Source organism: Triticum dicoccoides, chromosome 7A (assembly GCF_002162155.2).
Source record: "Triticum dicoccoides isolate Atlit2015 ecotype Zavitan chromosome 7A, WEW_v2.0, whole genome shotgun sequence".
Taxonomy (NCBI): Eukaryota; Viridiplantae; Streptophyta; class Magnoliopsida; order Poales; family Poaceae; genus Triticum; species Triticum dicoccoides.
Genome location: NC_041392.1, coordinates 358,489,651 through 358,513,443, shown reverse-complemented (window position 1 = coordinate 358,513,443; position 23,793 = coordinate 358,489,651).

Here is a 23,793-nt window from a genome sequence, read left to right as displayed (position 1 = left end):
GCCACGTGCCGATGGTCCTTTTAAGGTGTTAGATAAAATAAATGATAATGCATATAAACTTGAGCTACCAGTAGATTTTGGGGTTAGTCCCACTTTTAACATTGCAGATTTGAAGCCTTATTTGGGTGAGGAAGATGCGCTTCCGTCGAGGACGACTTCATTTCAAGAAGGGGAGGATGATGAGGACATCAATACCATTGTTACACCCACAGCCCCTACTGTTACATATACTGGACCAATTACTAGAGCTCGCGCACGCCAATTAAATTACCAGGTACTTTCGTTTCTTGGTAATGACTCTAATGTTCATGAGATTATGATGCTGCCTAAATTGGATACATTTGTTTTGCTTACAAATGAAGGGCCTAGCTTGGAGAAGGATGAACATTGGAGCAAGAACACGCATGGAGTTGATGGCATGCGCAAGGGGATCAAGAACGGAGTTACAAGTGATGATTTCAGGACTTTGAAGCCGCCATAAGGAGTGCATGAAGCCTTGGACGAAATATACAAGATGCCACTTCATAATATTCGTCCATAGGCTATTCTAGGTGCCGCCTCACCTTATTAATGGGCCAGGCCCATGTAATTTTGAAATACTTAAGTATAGGCTATTTTTAGAGTCCGTATGTGTGGGGAAACAAGAGTTAGGGTTGGTTTCGGACCCCACCCTCAAGGGCCACGAAATTCCCCCCTCTTCCTCCATATATACAGCCCTTAGAGCGTCGTTTAGACTTTGGGTTTTGTTTAGATTAAAAGTTCGCCATAGCTGCAACTTCGCGTACTTCGTTTGTGTCCAACGACCAGACCAAGACGTCACAGAACCCCACCTTGATCAATAAAGCTTTCATCTTATATTCGCAATATCCCGATTGCAATCTCAGTTTCTTGCTTGTTCTTCGTTTGCTCGCAGGAAACAGACCCTCGTGGTCAGGTTGATCGTGCTCCGGCGTGGTCAATAACCCTCGGAAGTTGGTTTAGTGATTGCTAAGGCGCGACGTCTCGCACGTTCGTAGTCGGATCGTCAAGGTCGACTCCCACAGAAAACGATAGCCACCATCTCATCGAAACATCGGGACACCTTTAGCCTCTATCAGTTTTCCATTGATCTCCCAATTTCATATGAATTTGATGGTATCCACTACGCAAATCAACTTTGGAGAATATTGTAGAGCCACTCAATTCATCAAGCATATTATCTAGCCTAGGAATAGGATGACGATAACGAATAGTAATATTATTAATGCCTCTGCAATCAATGCACATCCGCGACGTACCATCCTTTTTCAGCACTAAAATGGTAGGAACGGCACAATGACTAAGGGATTCGCGTATATAATCTTTGTCGAGCAGCTCCTGTACTTGACGCATAATCTCCTTCGTCTCCTCTGGATTGGTACGGTATGGTGTATGGTTGGGTAATGATGCACCAGGAATTAAGTCAATCTGATGCTCAATCCTTCGAATAGGTGGTAATCCCGGTGGCACGTCTTGTGGAAAGGCGTCAGCGAACTCTTGCAAAATGTTAGTAATAGCAGGAGGCAAAGAATAAGGCACGTCCTTGAATGAAAATAATGCCTCTTGATCACTTATAGCTTTTCGACCGCTGCGTAGTTTCTCATCTTACTCTTATTTGCGTATGTTAGCCACCATACTTGCTTAGCGCTAGCTGCAGCTCCACCTCATTACCTCATCCTACCCATAAGCTTAAATAGTCTTGATCTCGCGGATGTGAGATTGCTGAGTCCTCGTGACTCACGGATACTTCCAAATAGTTGCAGGTGCCGATGATACTAGTGCAGGTGATGCTACCGAACCCAAGTGGGAGTTCGATGAGGACCTTGGTCGTTACTATGTTTCGTTTCCCGATGATCAGTAGTGGAGCCCAGTTGGGACGATCGGGGATCTAGCATTTGGGGTTTATCTTCCTTTTATTCAGATTTGACCGTAGTCGGTCTATGAGTGTATTTTGGATGATGTATGAATTATTTATCTATTGTGTGAAGTGGAGATTGTAAGCCAACTCTTCATCCCTTTCTTATTCAGTACATGGGATTGTGTGAAGATAACCCCTCTTGCGACAAAACCATGATGCGATTATGCCTCTAAGTCGTGCCTCGACACATGGGAGATATAGCTGCATCGTGGGCGTGACAAGTTGGTATCAGAGCCATCCCCGACTTAGGAGCCCCCTGCTTGATTGAATCGCTGACGTTGTTGAGTCTAGAACAAAATGTTTTGAGTCTTAGGATTATATATATATATATATATATATATATATATATATATATATATATATATCAAAGAGTAGGATTCTTTTTACTCTTCAGTCCCTTCGTCGCTCTGGTGAGGCCTCCTGACATAGATGTTTTGACTTTCCTCTCCTCAAATTTCACAAAAAATTAGGATCACGCGGGTATCTTGGGATCGTTCCAATATTCTTGTGACGAGAACATTGTTCTTGGTGCCTCCTGACACTTAGTGGTTGTGGCAGTGTCCCGGGGAGTTGAGCTCCGAGGTGTTGTCGTCATAATTTTATCGTTGCAGTTCTGGAATACCTAAGTTTTGCCGACATCGAAAATCTCTTTTATGCAGTTGTTGGTGCGATAACCTCAACGCCACCCAGTACTGGGGCGGGAGTTCAGGAGTATCACCATAACTCGTATAACGGATGCTTTTCAAAGGTTGAGGTACACGATTTCCAAAGGTTTCTTGGTTATGTGTTGACGGATGGATGCAGCTGGATGTAGGGATTGTTAGTTTGGGTGAGATATTATGCTTCCCCTGTATCCCCAACACCAGATTGCATAACAAGAAAGTTTCAGGAGTTTATAAGTGGGAATTCAAGTATCACATAGGATATCCTTCCAACAGACACATGATACGATATGGGGTCTATCATATGTTTGTTCCGGCTTATTCTGCAAGCCAATCCTTTGTTTTTTGTTTTGGTTTGTGGTATTCGAGTTGCTTCGAAGTCAAATGTTGATTCCATGCCTCTTTCTAAGCGGTGTTCTCATATTTCTATGGGAGTGCTAATCCCTTTTCGATCATCGAGATGGTCCTGCCAATTCTTTTCCAACCAGCGTGTTTCTCTTCAAGATGATCCTATCATTTTTCCCATTGCAAGATCCAATCTCAGTTTTCCTCAACGGTGTTTGTTTCATCCGTCCCAAGTTCTCTTTGTTTTTCCCGCGCTCCCACCCTTTTTCTTCAAGGACTCAGATTTCTTAATCAAGTACCCTTTTATTAATGGGAAGTCTCTCCATTCTTTTCCGTCAATGTTCTTATCCGGTGATTCTCAGGAAGATTCTAATGGAGCTTCAAGTTTATTATTCTTTGTTCTCTTTTCTTCTCCGGTGGATTCAATTCAAGCTTTCGGTGTTGATCATAGCCCTTTACTCATTTCAAATGTTTTCTCATGCCGGTGCACCTCTTAATCATCCACTTCTCGCCATTCATTTTTTCTAGAGTGCTGAAGATATCTCAGAAGCCTCGTCTTTTCATTCAAGATCCGTTCAAGCTATTTCAAGGTTGTTATCTCATTCAAGCCATTTAATTCAACCAGTGCAACATCCTTTTCAAGTAATCGTCCAAAGGTGTTTCTTTTGAGTGGGCCCTAACCCACAGGTCTTTTTCTAGGATCTTACCTGACTCTTCTAATTTTCTCGGAGCTATTCGCAAATTCATTTCAAAGTTTGACGTAAGAATGAATTATCATCAGTCAAATGTCTTTCTCCAAGATTGATTTCAAATTATTTTTCATTGTTGGCTCAACCTATTTGTTTTTCATTCCAAAGTATCTCAACAATTCATGGTGGTGTTTCTCGTCGTCATTCTCAGCATGTGAAGACCGAAGAAGAGTTCCTCTTAAATCCTTGCCCGTTCTCTTAAAGATTCGTAGTTCAAGCTTGATGCCATCCTCTCATAATTGTTTTCGATTGTGAGTATTCTTTTCACCCATCCGGAGCAATTCAAGGGTATTTTTAGTTTGATTCTCTGGAGCCCATCATCTCAAAATAATTCATTCCAGCTTTCAACTCTCGTTCTACAAATCTTACCGGTGCATCATTGAAGTATTCTCTAGTCAGTTCGTGATCTTTTCGTTCTCTTGTATCTAATTTCCCTCAAGTAACTTCGCTCGTTTTCCAATTCTTCCTAGCGATTCATTCTTTATCTTTGTTGATTTTCAGATTCTTATGGTGGTTCATTCTAGTTTCTTCTTCCTTTGCTATCATATCAATTCATTCATTCTTCCCAAATCTAACCGGTGGTTCCATCAAGACCTTCTCAAGTTGACGCTATATCTCTCTTAATCCTTTCTACGAGAATAAGTAGCATGCCTATCCATTGCTTGTCATCAATTTAAATTGTTGAAGGATACGCATAACGTAATTCTTATTATTGTTTCATCGAAGTGATCTAGTTTCTTCTTTCCGGAGTTTTTCATCATGTCACATTTCTCGGTTCGAGATGCTTAATCTTTTCTTTCCGGAGTTCCAAGTTTTCGCATTATCTCATTGCGAAGCTCATTCTAAATCATTGCAAGGATTCACCTTGTGTTCTCAACTTCTCTTTCATTTTATTACCAGAGTTCTTCATGGAGGCTCTACATGGTGGTTCACCAAGGATTATTTTCATTCTTCAATTGTTCTTCAAGTTTTCTCTCGAAGTTATGATCCGCCAAGCTATACTCAAAATTAAACATGGTGCTCAACATATGTTTTGTTTTGAGGAGATCAAGTATTCCTCTTCTTGCATTTCGAAGTGAAATTCTTTCGACCTTATCTTTTGAGGTGGTGTTATGTCATTCTTGACAATTTTCCATTCATGTTTCGCGATTCACATGTTGTCAAGAATGAGATATTTAATCCCATCATTTTTCCTTCATTGATGTTAGCTTGGTATAGATTTCACCTAAAGCCTTCCCTAAGGAATGTTGCTATTGTGGTGCTTATCAATGGTCCAAGTTTTCTCCATCATCTTGATGGAAGAAGTTTTTCATCTCTTTAGTGTTCAGTTTCAAATTAATTGATTCCGTTAGTGGCTGGTCTTCACCTCATAATTTTGAGATGTTTTCCATAAGACCACTAGAAATCATATCTTTTGTTGTTGATTTTCTAACAACTCCGTTCGATCCTTCTTTGCAAGGATGCTTTCCAAGTTCATTTGTGGCAGAAGTTGTCATTTTGTTCTTTGTCCCTTTATCCCAACATTCTAGCTTCTATTCTTTTATTCCAATGATCTATCTTCTATTCTTCCTTCCGAAGGCATTGTGATGTTGCTCTCTTCACTCATCATCTCGAAGTGTGAGGATCGTATTCCTTCGTGCTTATCTAATTAACTGGAGTGTTGTGTCATCTCCTCAAGTTTTTTTCATCTTATCAAGTCTTGCATCTCTTTTCAATCGGAGTGCTTCTCAAATTATATCATTCTTATTCCTTCTCTATCTTGTTTAACCGGAGTGGTTTCAATGTCTATCTTGTCACTTAACCTCTTGGGTCTCGTCGTATCCCATGTTCCTCTTATCTAAGGGAGTGTTCACAATCTCGTTCATCTCCATTGTTTTCTTCTTTCAATTGTTTAACCTCTCAAGGTTCGTGGTTTCACTCATCTGTCAGAGAAGCAACTTAGTTTTTCCTCTTCTCTTGCTGTTCCGCTTCTATCTGGTGCCATCCTAGATCTCGGGACGAGATCCTCTTGTAGTGGTGGAGTGTTGTAACACCCCGGATGTAACTTTCCATATTTGCAACTCCGACTCTTGCCATTTTCGGCTATGTGATATGGTATTCCCTTCGTGGTTGGGCTTTTGTCTTCGTTTTGCATTTTGTTCATGCCATGATTTCATATCATGTCATCATGTGCATCTCATTTTCATTCGTGTTCGTCTCATGCATCCGACCATTTTCCCCGTTGTCCGTTTCACAATCCGACACTCCCACACGCACCCGTTGCACCCCTCTAATCTTGTTTCGTGAGTGGGAGAAAAACGTTCTCAGAATGGGTCAAGATTTTTCGAGTGGCCTTGGTACATCACCGGTAGGCCGCCTGTCAAATTCCGTTCCATTTGGAGGTCGTTTGATGCCCCGACGGTTAACCGGGTAACCGCAAAAGCCTCTTTTGTGTTGCAGCCCAACACCCCTCCAAAACAGCCCAATAACCCATCTAAACCCCCTTCATGCTCTCCGTCGTTGGATCACAATCGTGTGGGCGAAAACCGCACCTCATTTGGACTCTCCTGTTTCCCTCTATCTATATAAAGGCCTCTACCCCCCGAAATTTGCGGGCAAACCCTAGCCTCGCTCTTCCTCGCGCCGCTGGACATGTCCAGCCGCCACGTCCCTTCAGCCAATCACAGCACGACACGTCATTGCCGCCGCCTCCCTCCTCCACTCGCACGCCGCCATGCCGCCTCCCCTCTCTCTCCCCACCGCGTCGGCCCTGCAGGCCCATCGCGAGCCCGCTCGGGCCTGGATCTCCGCCGCCGCCGGCCCGCGCCTGCCCGTCGCCCGAGTCTCTCCGCCGCCGCTTGTCGGAGACCGTCGTCCGTCGTCGCCTCGCCTGCACTGCTCGCTGCCTTGCCGGTCTTCTCGTTACCCCGCCGCAGCATGCCTCCCATGCCCGAGCTCCTCCTATCTCGCGTCCGCTGCCACGGGAGCTTGCTGCCGCCCGGAGTTCGCCGGACCTCGCTGTGCCGTACCACTACCGGATCCGGCCGACATCATCGGATCCGTCTTGTCCCCGACCCCGCTCACCGGAGCTCTTCGCACCGCGGTGCCGCATGCCTCCGCCGCCCTGCCTCCCTCGATCCATTGGGGATCAAGGAGGACGATGACCGCATCCGACCTCCACGTGGGCCCCAAGACTCCGCGACCCAGCTACAGCCTCGCCCCAGTTGGCCCGCCTCCTTCTGCTTCCTGGGCCAAGCCCACGTGGTGAGCCTCCACCTAAACCCTTCCCGTGCGTCGTTCTATTATTTGACGCTCAGTCTTGTTTTTTCCCTGAAATCGGCCAAGTCCTGGAATCCTCATATTTTGTGCCATTGTCCATCATGCCATATCTTCATGCATGTTGCTCCGTTTTGCGCATATGATATATCAAAATGTTCATCTCGTGAAGCTCTTCATGTTAGTGTCATTTGCATGAATGTTACTGCCAATATTGATTCCATTATCATCGTTGCAAGGGTGCTATAAAATGTTAACTGCTGGTTCTTAACAGAACTTGATGATTTGTCTTATTAGTTGCATTTTGTGTGTGCATCCTATGAGCATGATGTCTACATGTTTTGTGATCTCCATCATGCCATCTTTACAGGGGTGCTAGTCTTGTGTTTTTTTGATCTATGTGGTGACTAGCACAAGCATGAAAAGTAGGCTTCATAATGTTGTTCTTTTCAGACACTTGGTAATTTTGCTAAGTCCTTTTCCTGATGTTATTTTGATGCCATGTAAACTTGTTGCTACCATGAGATCCATGCACTTTTTGAGATACTTCAGTAAGGATGTTTTGAACATGTGGTTATGCGCTATCCATTAGTGCCTCTGGTTGCAATTACGGAGTAGTGTATCATGTCATTTCCTTGCTCTACTTTTGCTAAATATTGTTCCTGGCAGATTGTTAACATGTTATTGCCATGTGTTTTGCTAGTGATCCATGCATCCTATGAACTTGACCTTGCCATGTTTAGCTTCATGAACATGTCTTCTTACTGTTGGTATGCTTGTGTTGTCATGTAAAGCTTTGTGGTGAGTGGCATGAGCTTGCAAGGTTGCTATCATGAATATGTTCCTGCCATGTCCTGAAATTGCTATGTTTACATGGGTTTATAAGACTTGCTATGTTTACATGGGTACCATTATATTTTCTGTGCCTTTTTGGCTCTTGTTCAGTAAGGCAGTTTTGTTAAGTGCATTTAGTAGAAGCATGTCGTGCCTTTGTTTGCCATGATATGTTACTGTATCATGTCGTTTGCTTGCTCTAAACATTGCTTCCTGATGTTGTTTTTGACATGTCAGTATTCTCACCAAGTCTGTGAAGCTGATATCTTTTGCACTTTTGCCATGCTTGTGTGAACCTGTTCTAGCGTGATTTAGCCGTAGCTCAGTGTTCATGTTTTGTCAAGTATCTCTTATACATCACTGCCATATGCTTTGTTGCTATGTTGGAGTGCAGTAGCTTAGTTTCTTGTTGCATTCTAAGTGCTATCGTGCTGTTAATTGCAGATTTGCATCATTCTTATTTTGCTTGTCATTTGCAAAGCGTGCATCCGTTTTCGCTGATCCTTATATCGATTTCGACCGAAATCACCTCATCTTTCTAGAGGCATACTTGGTTTGCCAAGTTGATGCCTTGATCATTCTTTTCCTTCCGGAGCACGCATATGCATTGCATATCATATCTTGCATATCATGCCATGTATTGCATCATGTTGCTTGTGCATTGCACCGTGATTGATTGTTGTTCCATTGCTTGTGTTCTTGCTTTGGGTAGAGCCGGGAGACGAGTACGTGAACGAGGAACCTGTTGAGTACGCTAACGAGGATCAAGCTTTCAACAACTCTGAGAACATTGTAGGCAAGATGACCATACCCTCGATATCACTTCTATCTTTGCTTGCTAGATGTTTGTTCTATCGCTATATTGCGCTACCTACAAATTGTCATATCATGCCTCCCATATTGCCATGTCAAGCCTCTAACCCACCTTCCTAGCAAACCATTGTTTGGCTATGTTACCGCTTTTTCTCAGCCCCTCTTATAGTGTTGTTAGTTGCAGGTGAAGTTGAAGTTTGTTCCATGTTGGAACATGGATATGTTGGGATATCACATTATCTCTTATTTAATTTAATGCATCTATATACTTGGTAAAGGGTGGAAGGCTCGACCTTTTGCCTGGTGTTTTGTTCCACTCTTACCGCCCTAGTTTCCGTCATACTGGTGTTATGTTCCTTGATTGGATGAAAAAGATGAGGAGGAGAGTGAAGAACAAAAGGAGGAAGAGCGGATTAATCACCCGTGCCCACCTTCTAATGAGAGTAACTCTTCAACTCATACATTGTTTAATTCCCCTTCGTGCTTACCGAAGGATGATTGCTATGATGACTGTTATGATCCCTATGATTCTTTTGAAATATCCCTTTTTGATGATGCTTGCTATGCTTATGGCCAAGATGCCAATATGAATCATGCTTATGGAGATGAACTTGCTATAGTTCCTTATGTTAAACATGAAATTGTTGCTATTGCACCCACGCATGATAGTCCTATTATCTTTTTGAATTCTCCCGATTATACTATATCGGAGAAGTTCGCACTTATTAAGGACTATATTAATGGGTTGCCTTTTACCGTTGCACATGATGATTTCGATAAATATAATATGCATGTGCTTGCTGCTCCTACTTGCAATTATTATCAGAGAGGAACTATATCTCCACCTCTCTATGTTTCCAACGTGATAAAATTGCAAGAAACTGTTTATACTATGCATTGGCCTTTACTAGGTGTGCATGAATTGTTCTTTTATGACATGCCGATGCATAGGAAGAGAGTTAGACTTTGTCAATGCTTGATATATGTTGCTTTATGCTCACTACTAAATTACAAATCATTGTTAATTAAAATTGGTTTTGATATACCTTGGGATCCGGGTGGATTCACTACTTGAGCGCTATATGCCTAGCTTAATGGCTTTAAAGAAAGCGCTGCCAGGGAGACAACCCGGAAGTTTTAGAAGAGTAATTTATTTCTTTTGAGTGCTTTCATATAGTTTAAAAACAACAAAAATAAAGAGGGGAACCCAAAACTTTTTCAAAAAGGAAAGCGAAAGTGAGAAAGACAAGCATTGTTGAAGTGGGAGAGCTCCTTGAACTTTGTTCATGCTCACGACAACTTTGTGAATCTTGATTACAGAAACTTTTCAATAAAAATAATTACCCCCTTGTACAATTCCATTGTATTATAAAAATGATGTGACAAGGTTTGCCTTTAGGATGTTTACATTTGCTTGATGGTTTGTACGGTGCAGGACAGAAACTTTGGCTGTAGTGCGCGATTTTACATTTTTAGCTGGAACGTCGAATGGTTCTGATTCTTTTTGCACTGTATTTATATACAAATTGTTTATTTTTACTAATTTTGGAAGAATTTTTCAAGTATAAGAAGTATGGTGAATGTTCAGATTATTACAGACTGTTCTGTTTTAGACAGATTCTGTTTTTGATGCATAGTTTGCTTGTTTTGATGAACCTATCAATTTATATCAGTGGATTAAGCCATGAAAAAGTTATACTAAAGTATACACAATGCAGAAACAAAATATGAATTGGTTTGCAACATTACTAATAGTAGTGATTTGCTTTATTATACTAACGGATCTTACCGAGTTTTCTGTTGAAGTTTTGTGTGGATGAAGTGTTCGATGATTGAGAAGGTTTCGATGTGAGAAGAAGGAAGAGAGGCGAGAGCTCAAGCTTGGGGATGCCCGAGGCACCCCAAGTAAATATTCAAGGAGACTCAAGCATCTAAGCTTGGGATGCTGGGGAGGCATCCCCTCTTTCTTCAACAAGTATCGGTATGTTTTCAGATTCCTTTCGTTCATATGATATGTGCAAGTCTTGGAGCGTCTTTTGCATTTAGGTTTTTATTTTTCTTTTTATGCACCATGCTGGTATGAGATAGTCCTTGGTTGATTTATAGAATTCTCATTGCACTTCACTTATATCTTTTGAGTATGGCTTTATAGAATGCTTCATGTGCTTCGCTTATATCATTTGAAGTTTGGATTGCCTGTTTCTCTTTACATAGAAAACCGCCATTTGTAGAATGCTCTTTTGCTTCACTTAGATTTGTTAGAGCACGGGCATATCTTTTGTAGAAAGAATTAAACTCTCTTGCTTCACTTATATCTATTTGGAGAGATGACATGAACTGGTCATTCACATGGTTAGTCATAAAATCCTACATAAAACTTGTAGATCACTGAATATGATATGTTTGATTCCTTGCAATAGTTTTGCGATATAAAGATGGTGATATTAGAGTCATGCTAGCGGGTAGTTGTGGATTGTAGAAATACTTGTGTTGAGGTTTGTGATTCCCGTAGCATGCACGTATGTGAACCGTTATGTGATGAAGTCGGAGCATGATTTATTTATTGATTGTCTTCCTTATGAGTGGCGGTCGGGGACGAGCGATGGTCTTTTCCTACCAATCTATCCCCCTAGGAGCATGCGAATAGTACTTTGTTTCGATGACTAATAGATTTTTGCAATAAGTATGTGAGTTCTTTATGACTAATGTTGAGTCCATGGATTATACACACTCTCACCCTTCCATCATTGCTAGCCTCTCTAGTACCGCACAACTTTCGCCGGTACCATAAACCCACCATATACCTTCCTCAAAACAACCACCATACCTACCTATCATGGCATTTCCATAGCCATTCCGAGATATATTGCCATGCAACTTCCATCATCATCATATACATGACTTGAGCATTCATTGTCATATTGCTTTGCATGATCGTAAGATAGCTAGCATGATGTTTTCATGGCTTGTCCGTTTTTTGATGTCATTGCTACGCTAGATCATTGCACATCCCGGTACACTGTTGGAGGCATTCATATAGAGTCATATCTTTGTTCTAGATATCGAGTTGTAATATTGAGTTGTAAGTAAATAAAAGTGTCATGATCATCATTATTAGAGCATTGCCCCAGTGAGGAAAGGATGATGGAGACTATGATTCCCCCACAAGTCAGGATGATACTCCGGACGAAAAAAATAATAAAAAAAGAGAAAGGCAAAAAATGAGAAGGACCAAAAAAGAGTAAAAAAGAAAAAAATGAGAGAAAAAGAGAGAAGGGGCAATGTTACTATCCTTTTACCACACTTGTGCTTCAAAGTAGCACCATGTTCTTCATATAGAGAGTCTCTCGAGTTATCACTTTCATATACTAGTGGGAATTTTCATTATAGAACTTGGCTTGTATATTCCGATGATGGGCTTCCTCAAATGCCCGAGGTCTTCGTGAGCAAGCAAGTTGGATGCACACCCACTTAGTTTCAGTTGGAGCTTTCATACACTTATAGCTCTAGTGCATCCGTTGCATGGCAATCCCTACTCACTCACATTGATATCTATTGATGGGCACCTCCATAGCCCATTGATACGCCTAGTTGATTTGAGACTATCTTCTCCTTTTTGTCTTCTCCACCATCATATTCTATTCCACCTATAAACATGCACGACTTTGACGATCCGACTATAAACATGCACGACGTTGCGCCTTAGCAATCGCTAAACCAACTCCAAGAGGTTATTGACCATGCCGGAGCACGATCAACCTGGCCATGAAGGTCTGTTCCTACAAGCAATCGAAGAAAAAGCAAGAATATGATAAAGAAATCTGAATATTGCGAATATATATGAAGTGTTGATAAACGTGGGCTTCTAAAAGCGGTCTTGGTCTGGTCGTTGGACACAAACGAAGTACATGAAGTTGCAATAGTCGCTAACTTTTAACTAATTAAAACCCAAAGTCTAAACGATGCCCTATGGGCTGTATATATGGAGGAAGAGGGGGGGGGGGATTTCGTGGCCCTTGGAGGAGGGCTCCGAAACCAACCATAACTCTTGTTTCCCCACACATACGAACTCAAAAAACAGCCTATACTTAAGTATTTCAAATTTACATGGGCCTGGCCCAATAATAAGGTGACACAGCACCAAGAATAGCCTCTGGACGAAATTTATGAAGTGGCATCTTGTATATTTCATCCAAGGCTTCATGCACTCATTATGGTGGCTTCAAAGTCCTGAAATCATCACTTGTAACTCTGTTCTTGTTCCCTTTGCGCATGCCATCCTCTCCATGCTTATTCTTGCTCCGGTGTTCATCCCTCTTATCCATGCCAGGCCCTTCATTTGTAAGAAAAACAAATGTATCCAATTTAGGCAGCATCATATTCTCATGAACATTAGAATCATTACCAAGAAACGGAAGTACTTGATAATTTAATTGGTGTGCGCGAGCTCTAGTAATTGGTCTAGTATATGTAGCAGTAGGGGCTGTGGTTGTAACAATGGTATTGATGTCATCATCAATCTCCCCCCCGGGGGTTCCTGTAACCCCCCCCTCGCTTGGTACTCCGATAAATACCCGATACTACCCGGAACACTTCCGGTGTCCGAATACTATCATCCTATATATCAATCTTTACCTCTCGACCATTTCGAGACTCCTCGTCATGTCCGTGATCTAATCTGGGACTCCGAACAACATTAGGTCACCAAATCTCATAACTCATATAATACTAAATCGTCATCGAACGTTAAGCGTGTGGACCGTACGGGTTTGAGAACTATGTAGACATGACTGAGACACCTCTCCGGTCAATAACCAATAGCAGAACCTAGATGCTCATATTGGCTCCTACATATTCTATGAAGATCTGTATCGGTCGAACCGTTATGACAACATACATTATTCCCTTTGTCATCGGTATGTTACTTGCCCGAGATTCGATCGTCGGTATCCTCATACCTATTTCAATCTCGTTACCGGCAACTCTTTTTACTCGTTCCATAATACATCATCTTGTAAATAACTCATTAGTCACTTTGCTTGCAAGGCTTCTTATGATGTGCATTACCGAGAGGGCCCAGAGATACCTCTCCGATACTCGAAGTGACAAATCCTAATCTCGATCTATGCCAACCCAACAAACACCTTCAGAGATACCTGTAGAGCATCTTTATAATCACCCAATTACGTTGTGACATTTGATAGCACACAAGGTATTCCCCCGTTATTCGAGAGTTGCATAATCTCATAGTCGAAGGAATTGTATTTGACATGAAAAAAACAATAGCAATAAAACTGAACGATCAATATGCTAAGCGAATGGATGGGTCATGTCCATCACATCCTCCTCCTAATGATGTGATCCCGTTCATCAAATTACAACACATGTCTATGGTTAGGAAACTTAACCATCTTTGATTAACGAGCTAGTCCAGTAGAGGCTTACTAGGGACACAGTGTTTTGTGTATGTATCCACACATGTATCAAGTTTTCGGTTAATACAATTCTAGCATGAATAATAAAAATTTATCATGATATAAGGAAATATAAAATAACAACTTTATTATTGCCTCTAGGTCATATTTCCTTCGGGTACAAGCTAGAGCCAACCTACCGATGTAGGGTGGAACCCTAGTGGTCGATCTTTTCACACTTGGAGGGGGGAAGAGAGGCAAATCAGGAGAAACACAAGATGAACACTCAAAGAGATAAAATCCAATCACACATGTGCTAAATCCACATACACATAAGGAGATACAAAGATCCAAAGTCAACACAAGAGGATACCAAGGGTACCTAGTTCATCCCAATCCTTGAAGGAGAGAGGTCTTGAATCCTAGAAGGATCTTCCGATGAAGGGGTGTAGAATCCACTTGGGGGATCTTCTCATATGGAGGTCTTGAACTCCATGGGACTAGGGTAATTGGATGAGCAAAACTCTATCTCAAATGAGCTCTAACCTTTGCTGACCCTAGAAGGATGAGGGAGAGGTCTATATATAGTGCTAGTACAAGTTGGGATGAGTTGGAGGGATACTTGGTCCTTTGGGCCGTTCACTGTGCGTAGACAGGTGCTAGATGTCCGGGCCTTCGCGACGAGCCAGATGTCTGGGCTGGCTCTGGCTTCGGTGATGTAGGGTTCGGTCGGATTTCTGGGCAGGGGCCGGATGTTCGGGACTGGGCCTAATGTTCGGGCCCTGTAGCTCTTCTGCTGCTGGGCTGATGCTGTCGGTGGAGTCATCAGGGGCCGAATGTCTGAGTCCTGTAGCCTTTTGACGATCTTCTTCATCGAGCATCTCCATCCATGTACTTGGGGACTTTTCCATGATCTCGAGCATCTCCGAGAGTGTCTTCCTGGTACCTAAGCACACATAGCATTCCGGATTGAGATAGCCATGTCTCACGTGGGTCATACAGAGAGTCACTAGGAGAGATGCCACCTCGGTCTCGAGAGCTCTTGCACATGCTCGTGTCATTGGTCCACATGGTACTTGTGGAGATGGAGGTAGGTCCATGGGGATGACTGTAGGATGCTCCACATCATCTCCCCTCCCCCTAGGAATGATCCGACCTCGGATCGAAAACCTCATCACCATGGAAGGGAGATAGATCCTTGACATTGAAGATATCGCTCACGTTTGATGACCCACAAGTATAGGGGATCAATCGTAGTCCTTATGATAAGTAAGGGTGTCGAACCCAACAAGCAGAAGGAAATGACAAGTAGTTTTCAGCAAGGTATTTTCTGCAAGCACTAGAATTATCGGTAACAGATAGTTTGATAGCAAGATAATTCATAACAAGTGACAAGTAGCAATAGTAACAAAGGTGCAACAAGGTAGTCCAATCCTTTTTATAGCAAAGGACAGGCTGGAACTTTCTCTTATATCAAGCAAAGCGTTCTTGAGGATGCATGGGAATTCATCTAGTCACTTTCATCATGGTTGTTTGATTCGCGTTTGCTACTTTGATAATTTGATATGTGGGTGGACTGGTGCTTGGGTGATATTCTTACTTGAACAAGCCTCCCACTTATGATTACCCCCTCTCACAAGCATCCGCAACTACGAAAGAAAAATTAAGATAAATCTAACCATAGCATGAAACATATTGATCCAAATCAGCCCCTTACGGAATAGCGCATAAACTAGGGTTTAAGCTTCTGTCACTCTAGAAACCCATCATCTAACTACTACTCCACAATGCCTTCCCTTAGGCCCAAGTATGATGAAGTGTCATGTATTCGACGTTCACATGACACCACTAAGGGAAACACAACATACATATCATCAAAATATCGAACAAAAACCAAATTCACATGATTACTTATAGCCGGACTTCTCCCATGTCCTCAAGAACAAAAGTAACTACTCACAAATCATATTAAGGATCTGAACATATAATATTCCACCAAATAAACCAATTAGCATCAACTACAAGATGTAATCAACAATACTAGCAAACCACAGATACAAATCTGAGGTTTTGAGACAAAGAATGAATACAAGAGATGGACCGAGGTTTGAGATGAGATGGTGCTGGTGAAGAGGTTGATGAAGATTGATCCTCCCAGGATGAGAGGATCATTGGTGATGTCGATGGCTTCATTTTTCCCCTCCCAGAGGGAAGTTTCCCCGGCTGAATCGCTCCGTCGGAGAGCAAAAGTGGTCCTGCACAGGTTCCGCCTCGAGATGGCGGTGCTTCATCCCAAAACCTTCCTTCTAATTTTCTTTCTAGATCAAATGGAACCTTATAGCAGAAGATGGGCTTCGGAGGCCTGTCGAGGGCCGCACAAGTCCAGGGGCGTGCCTTGTGGGGTAGGGCGCACCCCCAAGGCTTATGGCTGCCTGGTGGGCCCCCTTCTGATGATTCTTTTGCCAATAATTTTTGTATATTCCAAAATAATTCTTCGTCAATTTTAGGTCATTTGGGGTTATGCAGAAAAGGTGTCTCCGATATAGCCCTTTCTGGCCCAGAATTCCAGCTGCGGCAATCTCCCTCTTCATGTGGAAGTTGCAAAATAAGAGAGAAAAGGCATAAGAATTGTATCATAAAGTGAAAAAACAGTCCAAATTGCAATAAATACCAATAGGAAAACATGATGCAAGATGGATGTATCAACTTCCCCAAGCTTAGACCTCATTTTTCCTCAAGTGGAAGTCGATATCGATAATCATGACCACATCTAAGAGAGAGAGGTGTCGATAAAAACAAAATACAAACATGAAAGTGTCATGGTGATTATCATAACAGAAGTATTTCATCATAAAACTTCTCATGCTAGAATAACAATTCATTCACAAGCTAAAGTATAAAACATAAACTTCATTGGAAACTGATGTCTACCACACAACCTATTCTTGTAGACTCGCGTTGGGCCTCCAAGCGCAGAGTTTTGTTGGACAGTAGCAATTTTCCCTCAAGTGGATGACCTAAGGTTTATCAATCCATGGGAGGCATAGGATGAAGATATTCTCTCTCAAACAACCCTACAATCAAATACAAGAAATCTCTTGTGTCTTCAACACACCCAATACAATGGCAAATTGTATAGGTGCACTAGTTCGGCTAAGAGATGGTGATACAAGTGTAGTATGGATAGTAGATGTAGGTTGTGTAATGCGAAAATAAAAATAGCAAGGTAGCAGGTAACAAAAGTGAGCACAAACAGTATTGCAATGCCTGGAAACAAGGCCTAGGGTTCATACTTTCACTAGTGCAATCTCTCAATAGTGCTAACATAATTGAATCATATAACAATCCCCCGATGTTCGACAAAGGGTCACTCCAAAGTTCTTATCTAGGGGAGAACATAAGACGAAATTGTTTGTAGGGTATGAAACCACCTCAAAGTTATTCTTTCCTATCAGTCCATTGAGCTATTCCTATAAGTGTCACAAACAACCCAGAGTTCGTACTAAAATAACACCATATGATACACATCAACTAACTCTAATGTCACCTAGATACTCCAATGTCACCACTAGTATCCGTGAGTTGATTATACGATATGCATCAAACAACTATAGATTCATAATATTCAATCCAACACAAAGAACTTCAAAGAGTGCCCCAAGATTTCTACCAGAGCAAGTAGGACGAAAATGTGCATCAACCCTATGCATAGATCACCCCAATGTCACCTTGGGAATTAGCGAGTTGAGTGCCAAAACATACATCAAGTGAACCAATATAATACCCCATTGTCACCACGAGTATTCATATGCAAGACATACATCAATTGTTCTCAAATCCATAAAAGTATTCAATCCGATAATGGTGAAAGCTCAAAGGTAAAAGTTCAATTCATCACCACAAGATAGAGAGGGAGAAACACCATATGATCCAACTATATTAAAAAATCTCGCGGTACATCAAGATCGTGCCAAATTAAGAAAACGAGAGAGAGAGAGAGAGATCAAACACATAACAACTGGTACATACCCTCAGCCCTGAGGGTGAACTGCTCCCTACTCATCTTGGTGGCTGCCAGGATGATGAAGATGGCCTCCATTGTTGATTTCCCCCTCCAGCAGGGTGCCGAAACAGGGTCCCGATTGAGTTTTCATGGATAAGAGGTTGCGGTAGTGGAACTTCTCATTAGGGTTCTTTTCGGGGGTTTAGGTAATTATAGGAATTTTTGGCGTCGGTCTCACGTTAATGGGGCCCATGAGGGAGCGCCAAGCTTGGGGGGTGCACCCTAGGGGGGCACCCCAGGCTTGCCATGCCCTCATGGCTCTTCTGGTCTGGCTCTGGTGCTTAGTGGGTCTCTTCTGGTCCATAAAAAATCACCATAATTTTTTAGGCCATTCTGAGAACTTTTATTTCTACACAAAAAACAGCACCACCGTAGTTCTGCTGAAAATCACGTTAGTCCGGGTTAGTTCTAATCAAATCATACCAAGACCATATAAAAATGTTGTAAACATGGCATGAATACTTCATAAATTATAGATATGTTGGAGACATATCAGCATCCCCGGGCTTAATTCTTGCTCATCCTCTAGTAGGTAAATGATAAAAGAAATAATTATGAAGTGTGAATGCTAGCATAGTGCATAAGTTTGATCAATGATAATTTCAATCACTTTTCCTAGCATCATAACACTAACTCTTTCTCATAAAACTCGTCATGATAAAGTAGAAATCAAAAATACATTTTTTGATGTGGAATGCTACCTATCATATTCATCATATAATCTTTTCTTTTGTAGCATGGATATTTGGACTGGAGTGATTCAAAGCAATAGTCTATAGTTTGACATGAAAACATAAATACTCAAGTATACCAACAAGCAACCATGTATTTCAAAATATCAACGCTAAAGAAAGTTATCCCCGGTCCATTATGCTCAGTCATTGATCCGTTCATGAAAAACACTCAATATTAGCTACAACCAATGCACAAGTATGACAATAGTGCTCTCTAGTTGGTGCTTTATAAGAGAATATGGAGACTCAAAATAAAAATAAAAGTTGCATAGAAGTAAATAGATATGCCTTTCATAGAGGGAAGTAGAGATTTGCATATGTGCTAGAGCTCAAAGTTTAAAATAGAGAGAAAGGATTATATTGAGAGGCATGATTTTCCTGTGAACAAAAATGACCGAGAATTCCCAATATCTTCCATGCTAAACACATTATAGGCGGTTCCCAAACAGAAAATAAAGTTTATTTCCTTTTCACCATTATTTCACGATCCATGGCTAGCCGTATCCATGGGTGCCTTCCATACAAACACTTTCCAAGGAATTTATTATTGTTATTATTACTTTTATCATTTCGGGACTAGGCCTACCTATTACCTTGCCACTTTCTCGTGCAATGATAAGTGAATAAACATTCATCGTGAGAATAACATGCCTAGCATGGAAAATATTGGCCACCCCCTGCCGCTTCATCAGCGGTACGGGCACACAAAACGGAAAATTATTTTGAAAAATTAGAGTTGGCACATGCAAATTTACTTGTAACGACATGGAAATACCGCATATAGGTAGGTATAGTGGACTCATTTGGCACAACTTTACATTTAAGGAATTGGATGCACAAGCAGTATTTTCGCTTAGTACAAATGAAGGCTAGCAAATAGATTGAGAAGCAACCAACCAAAAAGCAAAAACGGTCATAAACATGCATTGAACATAACTAAGACCGAATAATGCACCATAAGTAGGATGTAACTTCATTGCATAACTATTGACTTTACATGCATGCATAGGGAATCACAAACCTTAACATTAAAATTCTTACTAAAGCACAATTACTCACTAGCATAACTCACATATTATCATCTCCATATCACAAAACTATTGCGAGGAATCAAACTTATTATATCCAATGATCTATATGAAAGTTTTATCCTATCCTTCTTGAATATCCATCATATTAAAACCAATTTCATAGCTTGTGCAAATTGTCATCACTATTATCAAATCTCAAAATAATATAAGTGAAGCATGAGAGTGTTTGACAAACTACTCCAAAAACATATAAGTGAAGATCAAATGAGTAGTTAAGTAAATAGGTATCTATGTGAGGCCTCTCTCATTTAAAATTTTCAGATCTTAAGTATTTTATTCAAATAGGAAAGAAAACAAAATAAAACGATATTCCAAGAATAGCACATATCATGTGAAGAAGCAAAAACTTAGGCTCAACCAAAACTAACTGATAGTTGTTGAAGAAGAAAGCTGGGATGCCTACCGGGGCATCCCCAAGCTTAGATTCTTGAGACTTCTTGGAATATTAATTTGGGATGCCTTGGGCATCCCCAAGCTTGATCTCTTGTGTCTCCTTAATTCCTCTCATATCACGGTTTCCTTAGACCTTAAGAACTTCATCCACACAAAGCTCAATAAGAACTCGTGAGATAAGTTAGTATAAATCAATGGAAAACCCGATCATTCTCTACTATAACAAATCACTAAAATTATAATTTAACATTGCATACTAAATGCCTCTGCATATTTAATACTCCTATCATCAAATGGGATCATTAAACAAGCAAACAATGCAAACCTAACAACAATCTGTCTAAACAGGACAGTCTGTAAAGGATGCAAGAAGATTCATACTTATGAAACTCCAAATTTTTTTAAAAAATTACCACACTGTAGAAAATTTCATCATAGATTACTATGTGAAAATTTCAAGATTTTATCATGTTCTGACATTCCAGAAGAATTCAGACAATAATAGAAAACTTTCTGTTTTCAAAGAACAACATCTAGATTTGCAAAATAAGCATGGTAAAGGCTATACTTGACATTTTTATTGAAATAAAAGATACAAAACATTATTCTAAATAATATAAAGCAAATCGTAATAAAATAAAATGACACTTCAAGCAAAACACATATCATGTGATGAATAAAAATATAGCTCCAAGTGAGGTTACTGATAATGTTGAAGACGAAAGAGGGGATGCCTTCCGGGGCATCCCCAAGCTTGGACGCTTGTGTCTTCCTTAGATATTGCCTTGGGTTGCCTTGGGAATCCCCAAGATTAGGGTCTTGCCTCTCCTTATTTTCCTCATATTGATATCTCACCCAAAAATTAAAAACTTCAATCACACAAAACTTAATGGAACTTCCTGAGATAGGTTAGTATGATAAAGAGCAAATCATTCACTTTGGTACTGTTAAAGACAAGGTTCATAATTGTTTCCACATAATTCCTACTATACTATTTCCACAACTTATATTGAGCAATATAAGCCATAGAAACTATAAAACAAGTAAACTATGCATTGAAAATAAAATGTATCAAAAACAAAATAGTCTATAATGATCTGAATAATGACCATACTTCTGTCAATCCAAAAATTCTGAAACATTATGACAACATAGTAAATTAGTGTATAAATCATGTGTAAAAAGTCAGAATTTTTAAATACTCCAGTGAATCACATTAATTCTAGAACTGGGTGCAAAAGTTTCTGTTTTTGCACAGAATCAAGTCAACTATCATACACAATAACCAAAGGATTTACTTGGCACTTTTTTTGAAAAAAAGCTATAAAACATGATTAATAAAGTAGCTTAATCATGTGAGCACATAAAAATAGTAGGGGTAAATGTTGGGTTGTCTCCCAACAAGCGCTTTTCTTTAATGCCTTTTTAGCTAGGCATGATGATTTATATGATGCTCACATAAAAGTAAATAGTTGGAACATAATGAGAGCATCATGAAACACATAGCAAGCACATTTAAGCCTAACCCAATTCCTATGCATAGGGATTTTGTGAGCAAACAGTTCATGGGAACAAGAATCAACTAGCATAGGCAGGCAAAACGAGAAAAACTTCAAGATTTTCAACACGTAGAGAGGAAACTTGGTATTATTGAGATATGTAAAGGCATATGTTCCTCTATCATAATAATTCTGTTAATCCAAAAATTCTGAAACATTAGGACAACATAGTAAATTAGTGTATAAGTTATGTGTAAAAATTTCAGAATTTTTAGACACTCCAGTGAATCACATTAATTCTAGAACTGGGTGCAAAAGTTTCTGTTTTTGCACAGGATCAAGTCAACTATCATCCACACTAACCAAAGGCTTTACTTGGCACTGTATTGAAACAAAAGCTATAAAACATGATTAATAAAGTAGCTTAATCATGCGAGCACATAAAAATAGTAGGGGTAAGTCTCCCAACAAGCGCTTTTCTTTAATGCCTTTTTAGCTAGGCATGATTAGGCATGATGATTTATATGATGCTCACATAAAAGTAAATAATTGGAACATAATGAAAGCATCATGAAACACATGGCAAGCACATTTAAGCCTAACCCAATTCCTATGCATAGGTATTTTGTGAGCAAACAGTTCATGGGAACAAGAATCAACTAGCATAGGCAGGCAAAACAAGAAAAACTTCAAGATTTTCAACACATAGAGAGGAAACTTGGTATTATTGAGATATGTATAGGCATATGTTCCTCTCTCATAATAATTTTCAGTAGCACCATGAATGAATTCAACAATATAGTTGTCACATAAAGCATTCTGTTCATGATTCATAAGCGTAGAAATTTTATTACTCTCCACATAAGCAAATTTATCCTCAGTCATAGTGGTGGGAGAAAACTCAACAAAATAACTATAGCATGATACTTGATTTACATAATAAATTTGGGCACTAAAATCATGATGATGAATTTCATGGTTATCATTATACTCCATAGCATAAATGTCATAACACATAGCAACTTTGTTCTCATAATAATCAATTGAAACCTCTTCCAAAATAGTGGATTCATCATTAAATAAAGTCATGACCTCACCAAGTCCACTTTTATCATAATAAGATTCAGGACCCTCCAAAATAGTGGGATCATTACTTCCTAGAGTTGACACTCTACCGAACCCACTTTCATAAATATTGCAATCATCATAAATAGGAGGCGTGCAATCATCAAATTTTCTCATCAAAACTTGGGGGACTAAAAATATCATATTCATCAAACATAGCATCCCCAAGCTTATGGCATTGCATATCATTAGCATCATGGATATTTGAAGAATTCATACTAGCAATATTGCAATCATTCTCAATATTCAAAGATTTTGCGCCAAACATTGTATTGAATTCTTCTTCTATTAATTGAGCACAATTTTTTGATCCATCATTTTCAAGAAAGACATGATAAAGATGAATAATATGAGGCAACCTTAATTCCCTGTGTTTTTGTAGTTTTATTATGTAAACCAAACTAGTGATACAAAAAGAAACTAAAAGTTTCAATTGCAAGATGTAAAGATATATCTTCGAGCACTCACCTCCCCGGCAACGACGCTAGAAAAGAACTTGATTTCTACTACACAACTTAATCTTGTAGAATCGTGTTGGGCCTCCAAGCGTAGAGTTTTGTAGGATAATAGCAATTTTCCCTCAAGTGGGTGACCTAAGTTTTATCAATTCATGGGATGCGTAGGATGAAGATGGTCTCTCTCAAACAACCCTGCAATCAAATACAAGAAATATCTTCTGTGCCCAACACACACAATACAATGGAAAATTGTATAGGTGCACTAGTTCTGCGAAGAGATGGTGATACAAATGTAGTATGGACAGTGGATATAGTTTTTTTTGATGTGAAAATAAAAAACAACAAGGTAGCAAGTAACAAAAGTGATCACTAATGGTATTGCAATGCTTAGAAACAAGGCCTAGGGTCATACTTTCACTTGT